The 12,518-nt window shown below is 42.1% G+C and overlaps 1 protein-coding gene across 3 annotated transcripts in view; it reads left to right on the top strand.

Annotated features, from left to right (window-relative positions):
- LOC124182302 (one cut domain family member 2-like) overlaps nt 1–12,518 on the top strand; it is a 41,933-nt gene that overhangs the window by 15,556 nt on the left and 13,859 nt on the right. The gene's annotated exons all lie outside the window — the stretch shown is intronic.

Raw genomic sequence — 12,518 nt, forward strand, 5'->3', positions numbered from 1 at the left:
ATTTCACATGCGAAACGCCTCTGCATTGATCTGGAAGTGCATCAAACCCTGTGGGGCTGAATTACTGGTATTGGAATAATCACTGGATAGGAAATCCAGAGTTAGGGAGATACTCGGTTCACCGTTATACGAGGCTTGGAAAAGTTATGGACAAAACCTTACCTTGCTTCACTCGGATTCGATTATGGTCACAAATCGGAGCTATTCATCAAGTTTCAGGCTTATTGAATGCGGCCTATTAGCTCGTTGGCCAATGTTCGAGTCGTTGGTTCGATGGGATTGGAAAAGCCCGTTCTGTGGGTGACTGGGAATAAAGGTAATATTTCTTCCCGAATCACGTTACGCCCATCATCGAATCATTCTATCAATGGATTGTCCTGTTCACGACTCTTCCTCTCAAGTCTGCACGAACACGCGACAGTCGAAGAACCTTGCACGTGGAAAGAAAGCAAGCGTATCTACACCCGAAGAAACCGAACATGGTTGTTGGTCTTGGCCACGCTTGGTTCGGAACATTTTAAAGTCTCTGACTGCTTTACCAAGTTTATAATTGAAGAACCTTCGACGTTGGAAGTCCGCTCGACATTGGAAAAGAGGGTGATTCCTTCGTCAGCATGAATCACATGTCCGCAACCCAAATTCCAAACCTAAAAATGACAGGCAGCTGCACGTGACTGAACCAGTCAAGAGTCGCTGCTGTTCGCTTAACTCCGAACGCTGAAGCGTCTTTGATGACTCTGGTCTATTTTGCCCTCCACCAGCGGAAGATGGACGTCGTTTCATCAGGAAGTATCGTTATTGTTTTTCACCGGGTGTATCTAACGGTCGTTTGCGTTCAGGTCCTTCCTATTTATGACCGGGTATACTTTCGAGAAAGTCTCTTCAATCGCACTCGACGACCTGGCCTTTACGCGTGACACGTTTCTCTCTAACTGACGGTAAAAATGATCAAAAACGCTTCTTCACTTTGAACTTCAATTCCGAAATTGCCCGGGGAGAATCGAGGATATCGTGATTGACAGTACTTTATTACTGCGATTCTGGATGGTAAAAAATTGGAAAACGAAGAACAGTAAAAATCACTGTGCGTCGTCCTTCTGGTAAGGATGGTGTGTACGCAAAACGGTTTGCGAAAGTATAAAAAATGATGGCTTACGGATAAAAATGTACGCTTCAATAAGTGATAGAACTAATGGTCCGTTATAATTGATAAATCGTGTCGAGTTCGTGCATGCAAAAAGAGTGCTAACCCTCCTTCGGTGTAGACTTTAACCTTTCGATTATATACGCTGGCAAAATGAATGAGCAGCTTCTCTTTTTTTCGACCTAACTTTCTCCGACCGTTATGGTTAATTACTTCCCGTTTTTCAAATTCGGCTTCACGACTCTGCGCCCTTAGTCCCCGGTGTGAAACGATTTCCTTCAACTTTTCAAACCATTTTGTGCCGTGCCATAAAACTTCGTCAATTCGGAACGTCATCGGATGTCACCGATTCCTTTCCGAATCAGCAACTGGTACTGTAAACCCGTTCCGGATGGCTGCTGCCACGAGTCTTACTCTTCGTCTAGAAATTCATTTCGGATTCTGGCTGCTGGGCATGTGCACCACAACACACGGGCGGCTACCCCGAGTGCATATAATGAGTTTCCAATAATGGTTGAGCTGTAACCAGTTCTCAACTGGGACCATGACTAACACTGGTTATCCCGACCCAGTGCCGAGGGTTTCTACCCGGAGAAGTGTCAAAAAACTTGGACGTTTATTCTACTGGGTATTCCAACGATTACTTCGAAATGGATTGAGGCGGTTAGTCCATTGACTTGAATGATTTGCGCACGTGTATATCAATGTCGTCATGTTACGTTTGAGAGATACGAAATTGCGCCCAACCGAATCATCCGTCGTCGCAGCCGCTGGCTTTTTCCGTCCGATTAACCACCTGAGCTACGCGTCCCTGAGCTGCATTTTCTACACATATCTACAGCTCAAGAAAGATTAGTACAGAGTCGATTTAACTCCGTGCGGTATGGATAACGCGGTATTAAATAAAAGCGGGCTGAAAATCGTCCTCAAACGCACTCTTCTATAAATGCATGTGTCATTGTCGGAGACACAACAAAGAGGGGAATCAAAACGTCCTTCACCATTGCAGTGGAAATTATTTCACATGTGATAGTTCAGTTAATATCTTCGTAAATTCATGAAAGAAATTTTGAAATTATGGGTGTCTTGCAGACGGTATATCAACTCGCTGATACACCATAACGCTGTCGCGTTACTTGATGAGCACTTCGGCGGAGCTTTTTACCACCTAAAAGTCATCTGGAACGGTGAGAAAGCCTCTTACTGTACACAGTGCGCCGCTAAATATGTCCCAGGTTTATAAAACCCCGGGCGAATAGAATATATCGTCCTTACACACGCTGTATATTTTGCTACGTTGTCTCCGTGTATATACGTATATATATATATATATACGTATATGCAGGTATAGTCGCCCCACTACAAACCAAACCACACTCCATTACTACCTGCCTTATATCCTATATTTGTACCGACTTATCGATCGTGTAAGCCAAACGACTTTTAAAAGTGAGACCAAAGAGATATTCAGCCGACAATTTGTTGTCATTGATTTCATAGGAATGACTCAATCATTCCTAACGTAGTGCGTCACTGCATTTGGAATCCGTTAATTCCTTCATTCGGTGAAGAATCATCCATAAATGGGTCTCTTGAATTTCAACAAAATAGGAAAAAAGAACTTGGCGTGAATATTTGAGTAGCAAATTTGTCTTTTGACGAAAGAAACGAACCACCTCCCAGTCAACTGTTGTACTAAGTCAACTGTGAGCAATAAGCGTTCTACCTCGTTCAGCGGGTGGATAGATAACGTTTTCCAAACTATTTGTCTGGGTCGTCAAGGAATCGTTGTGTACCCAAAGTAGACGACTGGTATCGATTTGCACTTATACCACACGGAGGGCCAGTGCCAGGCTCATCATGTTGTGGCACTATGCTGCGTTTGATTCGAAGCACTACGTGAGTCGCCATTACTGCATTAAGCGATGCAAGGATCTTTTTTCGAATTCAGGTGATCGATTGAAGTTTAAATCTTTAAGCACGCAGGGTACCGGTGCCTAAGAAGTGAATCGATTGTTTACGATGGGTTTGATGGATCATATATATACCCTGGATAATCTTTCATCGTTTAATCAAGCGTTTCAATGATCTCGAGAATTGGGGTAGGGGTAACGAAAGTGAAATAGCCGTCGTCTCCTCCTAAGTAATATCCGCGTCATTTCTTCCTCCGTAGACTGAAAATTCTCATTTCTATACGCACCATTCATGCAGATTTTCTGTTACCAGGAAATTATTTCTACCCGTTTCGTACGTTCGATTAACAATTGGTGGCCGTATAATCGAACGTTAACTTTCCTCGAGCAGTATATAATAATAAATCTGCAGAAATAGGATTCAATTTTCACTGGTATACGAATGTTTTGAACGACGTTCCGCATGCCGACCAAAGAAGTGATTAGACGGTCCATCAAAAAATTGATATCCTTCAACTGTAGAAGGTGGCATAAATCTTCGAATTCAGTTGGAAAAAGACAACAAACCATCCGTGACTTACACTCGAGCAACGTTTTGAAAATAAGTCTATACCATTATACCCAGAAGAGAGTTTGACGGTCGGTGCATTGGCCAGTTAGTTCAAGTTTGTCGATAAACAAATGAGTGTTACTAAGTCAGGATGATTGAATTCAGCAGAGTCCTGGTGGCGTTGAGTAGCAGTCGGACAGGAAAGGAGGATATAGAAGGGGTTGGTTGGTTGGTTCAGTTCTAGCCAGTACATGGCAGATTAAAGAGAAATGGCTACAGGTTCATATTGATTTTTGTCCTCAGTTCGCCTAGTGGTTGGAGTGGTGGGTAGTCGGTAAAGGTAGGGTGGAGGGTGGGTTTCACCCCATCACTAACGTCTATCTATCTGTCTATCTACCTATCTTCCTCCTTCTCCCTCTCTCCCTCTTTCGCTCGTCGGGGTGTCTCTTGCTGTAAAGTGCAAGAGCCGAGAGAGAGTCTTTGGCTTCAGGTAGTAGCAGCTATACCACCACACCTACTGGCACGTCCAAGATTTCGTGCTTGATCCCAAAAGCACCTATGGTCACACAGTATCCGAAGCTGTACATTTTCATTCTACTCCCCTTTGCCCGATATATTCCTTTCCACATTAGAATCGATTGAAATATTCTTCGAGCCTCGAAAGTTTGACCAAATTCGTGACGCTTTACTATTATCAGGTTTCCCATGCGTTTCAAGGTCCGCACTTCGAGATATTAGCAAACACAATTCGACGCCATTGAGTAATTAGTTAATTGCAACAGAGTCTTGATATTGCACCTCTGAAATGCGTTTCTCGTTTACCAGTAGGTATATTCTTCCGAATCGATCACCTGCTGGTGTTTCGTATCCAAAAGGAGGGAGAAGGGGGGGGGGGGGGGGTCGTCTAATTGGAATTGATTCATTATATGTCGGTGCTGTTCATCAATCGGGGAATGAATTTCGACAATACCATTAAACTATACATGGATGTAATTATTTGGAATTATCTTTCTAGTTCTTGATATCATTCCTCTTTATTGTTATTCTTCCTAACTGAATTTTTCCCCATGTTTTAAATAACCCGCAAACATTCCTATAGCAGGTTTTATTTTCAACAGGAAAATCGTTCCTCTCGTTCGTTTAGGGTCACGTTTCGAATGGTTTAATATATTGCAGACCGGTTCAATCCTGCGCAAAACGCTTAATGCCTCTGTCCCGATGGACGGGTAAGTAAAATAAAAAAACAAAACAAAAAAAAAAAAAAATGAAAAAAAAACTTTGACGAGCTATACGTTCCCTGAAAAATGCTATTAATAGAATATTATATAACGGTTTATAAAAAGCCGGCAGTGAGAGAGGAATCGAGGTTCGAAGAGACTAGGGTTGGGCACAAAACCACAGCAACGTTACTGAAACGATGGAGGTTGTACACCCGCATGATGCTGTTCTGCAGAGCCCAGAGCCTGGACCAAACTGATGGAATGCCAGAACTTTTTTGTAATTAAATTTTTCCTGATAGCGACTCGCACAGCTGCCTGACTGCCCGCTGCCTGTCTGGTGGGCTGACCTTAGCCACCTCTGGCCCTGCCCAACCGGATTCTGCAAAGTAAAAACTCTGAACACATCCGCTCCAGGGTTAAACCGGAATACTCCGACCCCGAGCTGGAAGAGTAGAAAAATGCTCATGGGCAGCTAATTTTGAATCCAAGAGGCTGAGTCGAGCCGTCGGAAATACATCAAGGATTAAACAAGGTGCCAAAGGTAGTACCAAAAGTAGCAAAACAAACTGTGGGGCAGAAACTTTTGAGGTCCGTGATCACCATCCAGTGCCAATTGTGTCCCATGAGCGAAATTGGCATCACGTAGTGTTTCAGATGGCTCGTGACCAGTTTATTTTACGGTTTGTGTTACCACATAGGTTTCAGTAATCTGGTTATTTCTCAAGGCTGGCAGTTGGATATTAGAGGTGGTGATCACTAGCTCGTGTCAATTGTACTCCATGAGAGAGATTGGCCTCATACAGTGTATGAGATGGTTCGTGACCAGTGTATTTACTGATTTAAGTACCACATGGGTTTCAGTAATCTGTTTACTCCTCAAGGCCCGCAGTTGGATACTAAAGGTGGTGATCAACTCGTGTCAATTCTACTTCACATCTAAAATTGGCATCATACAGTGTTTCAGATGGTTCGTAACTAGTTTATTTTATGGTTTGTGTACCCCATGGGTTTCAGTGTTCTGGTTATTTCTCAAGGCCAGCAGTTAGATATCCAAGTGAGCTAAGCAAACGAAATGAAGTTCATAAACATCGGAAATCCGACCGTGTAGTGTGTCTGGCATTATCTATGGAAAGGAGGCAAAACGCGTATAACCCAGCGTCCCTGCACCCTTTTTATCTCCCCTTACCAACCGCCCTCCGTCACCCCTTTCCCCATCCCGGCTTTGGGTTTTCGATAAATGAAAAATGTGTAATTTTTTATTAATTCTGCCTTTATTAATTCTCGCGCAACGAGCAGAGCGAGCGGATGGCAGTTGGGCGCTGCTATCCGGCAGACGCTGCGACCGAGGCAATAGAAGAGGAAGAGGGAGGTGAGGTGGAGCTCTGAAACGTGGTGCACCACTACTGCAGCAGCACTGGCGCTCGCCTTTTTCTACCCACTTTACCTATATACTCTATGTACATATATTTCTGCACAGATACAGAGTCGTTGTATACGTATGAGAGAGGTATTTTACCACCACCTATACCTACGCCTGTACATGCCTATATGTGCAGGTATCTATGTACCTATATACGTAGATATATCGACGCTTATTTTTAATATTGATGTACGGCGGCTACCGCGATAGAAAACGACGGAGAGAAAAGCTTCGGGGGTTGGGAACCGGGTGCCGCTTGGCCGGGGGAACTTCAGCCGCGGTTACGGCTCCCGATCTCTCATTATTAAATATACGCTTTTGCCGCCCATTTTCGTCGTTCCTCTTGTAGGGCAGAAATGCTCGTCGAGTATACGATCCTCCGATGTTTCTACACTTTGGTAGTTATACACTTTACGATCGAGTCTTGGGGGAGGGTTTTTAACGACACCACCTTTGGATTGTTCCGTTGACTTGGAAGTAGAAGCGCTTCTCTTAGATTCATCTGATTTGACTGAAGTACACCTCGACTTGACAAAAGCCCGTGCAAAATGTACACACACTGGATTGTGTCATCTAATATGTAAAATCCATGCATGGTCCTAAATGTGCCTTTAGTATTCCAGCCAACAACGAGCCCAATAACATCCCTCCCGATTTTCGATGAGTTCAAGAGCACGTGTACGCAACGACCGGTCGACGGTCATCGTATTTGACTGATTGTAAACGCGAGCTCTCCTTTTTCAGTTATCCATCATTAGCCGTATAATATAAGTCATAACAATTGGCGCTCGGGCGTAACGAGTGACTGTTTCTTTTTTTTCGATACGGATCAACCCTTGACTATCCCGTAATTCCGAAAAAGATCCATGCAGGACAGTTCCAAAGTGTTTGAACGAGGAGCTGCACTGGTTCAAATGGGTGATCACATTATTTTGCGATTCGAGGATGCGCTGAGATCGCTGATAAGGCCAACGTCAACTCCGAGTAGGATTCCTATGCCCGTTCGAGTGTGAATCCAAGAACTTACTGATACCAAGTCCCACCGGTTTCTCGCGACTGACTGGGTTACTCGGAGTTCCCCTCCCTCCACCCTTGCAGAGTCTGGCTCTCCACCCCATTTAGAAGAGTCTCCCTATCTCGTTCCCTAGCTCCGCCAGTAGGCATTGCATCCTTCCCTTGCCTCGTCCTGCGCTCAAAGCCAGCAACGTCCATTCTTCGAGCATCATCGGGACCTGGAGAAAGCCGAACAATCAAACTATGATGCAACTGGCACGTACGTGAGAGATACGCTCCTCCCGTGACGTCGCGACGACTTGATGCTGGCTATTGATTACATTCGACGTGAGACAGCTGCTGATTATACCCGCTCCAGGAAATTTCGTCTCTTTCTTTTCGCAAAGAGATCACCGACTCGATGACACTATGCGTCGAAATTACACCGCTCGCATTTCTCTTTTGCCGTATTCACCTTTTATCCATACACCGAGTGTCGGTATCGATTGTTGACGTTCGATACACTACGGGGTGAGTGAGGGAATGGAGCATCCCATCTTTCTCAATCCATATTAATCATGCCTTTGGACCATGTGCTTTTTCAACCATTCATCAATTTCGAAGGATTTTCACATCTCCTACCCAGCAAACTGAAAATCACCTAGAGCCGGTCTGGCACTCTTGTGATATATATTTAAACACCCTCTCGCGTCGGAAGCTGACACGACGGTGAAACAGATCACGGTGTTGCCTTTAGCTTACCGCATAACCATCGTCGAGAAACCCTGCGTTGTGGGTATAGGGAGTAACATTTTCGCTGCGCGAATAATTAGATGCCCGTCAATCCTTACGCCAGCCGTCCAGGCATAAGCTTCCACTATCCGACAATGAACGAAGTCTAAGTCACCAGAAAACAAGATCACCACAGTTATAATTGGCGATGAAGGATCTATGCTCAAGCTGTCGAATCAAAATACCGTCCTCAAAACTGGGAAGTGACGCGTTAGAGACACAATCAACCATGTCCATCGGTGCACGCATTGCCGATACAGCTGTGATTCTAATTCGTGATGAAGCTGTGATCATCCGATCGAAGTTACACGTTCGTTCATTACCCGTTGGATGGTACGCGAAACTCGTGGCAGCAGCTATCGGTTAATATGTAAGTTGTTGGACTGGGAACACGGAAGATTGGGAAGAATTGTGAAGATTGGACTGACAATGAGTTGCACAGCCAGTGTTCATTAATCGGTGGGATGCAGTCGAAGAGGTGAAAATCGCTGGTGAAACGTTCACGGAAGTGGAAAAAGAAAGGTAAAGGAGACTTGAGTTGATATTAGGGTAAAAAAAAAGGTTGATGTTACATTTTCTATAATCATTCCAGTGTATACCAAAGGGTGTACATGTACGTTGAATATTTGAGAGGCAATCTCCTCCTTGCCCCCCTCCCTGTGTGCAGCAAATCCACACATATACTCGACTAGGGCACGTCTATCTGCCCCGTTCAGTCCGTTCGATTTCGTACTCGAAATATGACGAACGAAGGCCGGCGGTTGGTTTCAACTCGATTCGAGACTTTCCATACCCAGTCTAGCCTGGTTACGGGTCTGGTGGGGCGCGATGGTGTGGCGAGCGAGTAAAACGCGGTTCGAATATTGGAAAAATCCGGAGCTGAAGAAGGCTCCCTATGCCGGAGTTGGTATGGGGGAGTCCAGAGTGGAGGGACCCATAGAGGCTCAATATGCACATAAATACAATACCCTCACGTATCCTGGCCAGCCAAACTACCCATGCCAACATACCCCTTGTCCCACCCACCGACCGACGTCCGTATTATTATATGGAGACGTATACACGTATTACTCATACGTACATGCGGCAGACCATTTGACCCAGGCCAGCTTGACCCTGCCAAGTCAAATCATCGTCGAATGAAACAGGTAAGCGTCTGGAGCAGTTAGGATATCTGGAAAATTGACTAGTTTTATGAAGTTGAAATTGGAGTGACGCGATGGAAGAAAAATCGCTGTTTCCCAACCTCAGGATAGTCGAAGGCGTTTCATTTTCACAACAAGGTAGATGAACCGGTTTTGATCGGCTTAGTACCGATAGTGTCCATTGTTTGATTCAGTTTGGCCATATTCGTTATACGTGAAATAGGAGGTTATGTTCACAAGTGCAGTGCAGAGGTGCTTTGATCAACGTAAATTTGACAAGTGTTGAAACTTTTGCTGAGAACATTGCTCAATGTTGGATTGTAGTCGGGAATTGCGTGATTAGAGAGACCGAAAGAGACGTTATAAAATACAGAATTCGATAAAGACGTAGCAAAAAATTTGAAAATGATCACAAAAACCATCATGAGTTGGTGCTAATCGATTCTCAAACGATATTAAAGTCACGTAATCATGATTTTTTTCTTTGGTAATGCACGTACGTTATTAAAATAACGTTACGAATCTCAACCTCGTCTAATTTTTTTATCCCTACGATAGCTGAGAAGAACACAAATTTTAGTTACAAACCAGCGTCGTCGAAGAATGTTTGAACTATCCGATCACCGATAAACATATCATGTTGACAAAGTGCGGGACTAATACTTGCGCTTTTACAGCGGTCTAACTTTCAGCAAAAAGTGGTGAACGATTTTTTTTTTTTTGCTGAAGAAAAAACTCTTCGGCGGTTTGTACTTTGTACATACTTTACATTATATACCTACTTTACGAGTGTATAATAAGTCCTATATAATGTCCGGAGCAAATTGTCCCTGTATGTCGGAAGGCATTTCTGTATAATTTATAGGAACACCTCGCGTCAACTCGGGCTTCAATATTTCGCGACACGATGATTGGCTATAAAAATAATGATAGTAATACTTTGTTTCACGTTTATATTTATGTACATATATACATACATATACTCATATCGCTTATTGCCATTGTTTATATATATATACATGTATACACACATCTATTATCCCATGCACCATAGCTTTATATTTATATTTACACGTATATAATTACACGTATATTGTTATACATAATTATAATGCATTATATACAAAATCAATTTATGTCAATTAAATCGGTATCGGGATGTTTCATTTCTTTTCGCCTCAAACTTCGCAAGTCTCTCGCCCTTATTTACCTAGTCTTACGATGAGATTGAACCTGGTAGTGTATCAGAGATCGTGGAGTAAAAATTTCTGCCTTGTATCATTTTTCGATACTCAACAATGCGAGCGTTAAGCCACGTATTAAAATGTAGTCAAGGTGATGAAATGAAAGCTCATCTCGAAGTTCAAATATGGCTTTACACTTTTGAAACGTTTTATTAATTTTTACCTGAATACAAGATACTTGTTGATCGGATCGTGCAATGCTTTTTAATCTTTTGATTTTGAAAATCTAAATTTCACGATGAACTTTTGCGACTTGATAGAGGGAATTTCAGATAGAAAATATACAACAATATCGATTTTTTTATTTCTTATCTTCAAGAATCACATTTAAATTGAGGCACTGGTGGAGATCGCCTTGTAATTTCACTCACTCAACCATGTTTCTTTGAACAGCTTGTTACTACTGCTTCAAATAATTATGAATGTAGAAAATCACACGAATATTTATCTAATCAAAACTTCTTTCAGGTTCGCGTCATCTTTTTACCAAGCATTTTTTCACGACTGTGTAATACATCGTTCCGTAGTAACTTGAATAGAGGTGAAAAAATTAAAAAAAAAAACCAAAATCAGAATTGCCAAGAAAATGCTTGGTAAATTTGCTTATTCGTCAAACGTGTACAAAATGAAAAATTTTAAAAATGATGATCCTCGCAAAATTCAGGAATACTTATTTGTAAGTGTCACACATGACGAAAAATTTCGAAATTTTGAAACAGGGTCAATTGTTGGATTGTGTTTCGAAGGAGGTTAATCTACCGTCTGTATTAAAGTCGGTTTGAGAACGATTTGACAGCCGCAGAGCAGTCCGAACAATATACGCTCAAGAGGATGATATAGTCAATCCTTACCGACCGAGTAAAATTTCAATTGTTTTCGCTATTATCTGCAGAGCCTATGCCTCATAATTCAACTTGAAATGCCAAACAATAATATCAAAAAACTTGTTTGTTTCATGCAAGAATACCGTAAGAAAGTTCATTTCGGAAATTCGTGCAGGAACACATCTTGTTATGGAAAAAAATTTCCCCACTCGATTATTCAACGATGCATAGACTCTGCAGAGACAATAGTCAAGATGTACAACATTTTACTCGGTCGGTAAATACTGATTACAGAATCCCCTTAAATATACCACAGCAGGATTATTTTTATACTTTATTGTATCAAATCTAATTAATATCTGAAAGAAAATTTTTTTAACAATTGATCGGCACATCATAATCGTCGAAGTTATTGATGCTGTTCTTCTTATTATTATTATTATTATCGATATTATTCTTATTCTTCTCATTATTATTCTAATTATTGCTGTTGGTATTATTATTATTATTATTATTATTGTTGTTGTTGTTGTTGTTGTTGTTATTATTCTTATCATAACAGCTTGGTAACAACGGAGCTGCAGCTAGCCTTGTGTATATATTGCGATCGTAACAATAATATCGCACTCTTCACAACGAATTAATCTCGTTTCGAATTTAGAGTGGACTCTATTCGTAGTCATGGAACTCGGGTAAGCGGGTCACAAGGCCCAAATTATATACAGGGCCCACAATAATATAATTTAGTCAGGGATGAGATTTAGGTGTTCGCATAACATCTTCAATGCTGAGCTGGTAACGAACAATTGCGAGAACTGCGCACTCATCGCCGAAGTTTACTCTCCTGTTTAATAATAAGAAAGAAAAAAAAAAAAATTTACTTTCTCCTTTTTCTATGCCCAATATCGATTTCAACCGTATATATAATTACCTCGGGTATTTTAGTACCCGTGTTTCTTTTTCCAATGAAACTTGAATTCTGAATCATTTTTCCCCACACGTCCATTCGTCTACTTTGGATAGTTTCGTTCGAGATTTATTTCACGCTTTTGATTTTTGTTTATTGTTTTTTTTTTTTATTCCTTCCTTCTCTTTACCCAACGAGAGTGAAATAGGCGCAAGACCGAAGGATCGATTTGTCCAGTTTGGTAGACGGAGAAGAGTGTGGGAAAATCGGAATACCGGCAGTTGGTTTTGTATCCGAGGGGTTGATGGTGTATCCTCGAAGATTTGTGGATAATTGTTTGTCAAAACTGTTCGGTTGAACCTTCCA

This window comes from Neodiprion fabricii, chromosome 5 (assembly GCF_021155785.1).
Source record: "Neodiprion fabricii isolate iyNeoFabr1 chromosome 5, iyNeoFabr1.1, whole genome shotgun sequence".
NCBI classification, from domain to species: Eukaryota; Metazoa; Arthropoda; class Insecta; order Hymenoptera; family Diprionidae; genus Neodiprion; species Neodiprion fabricii.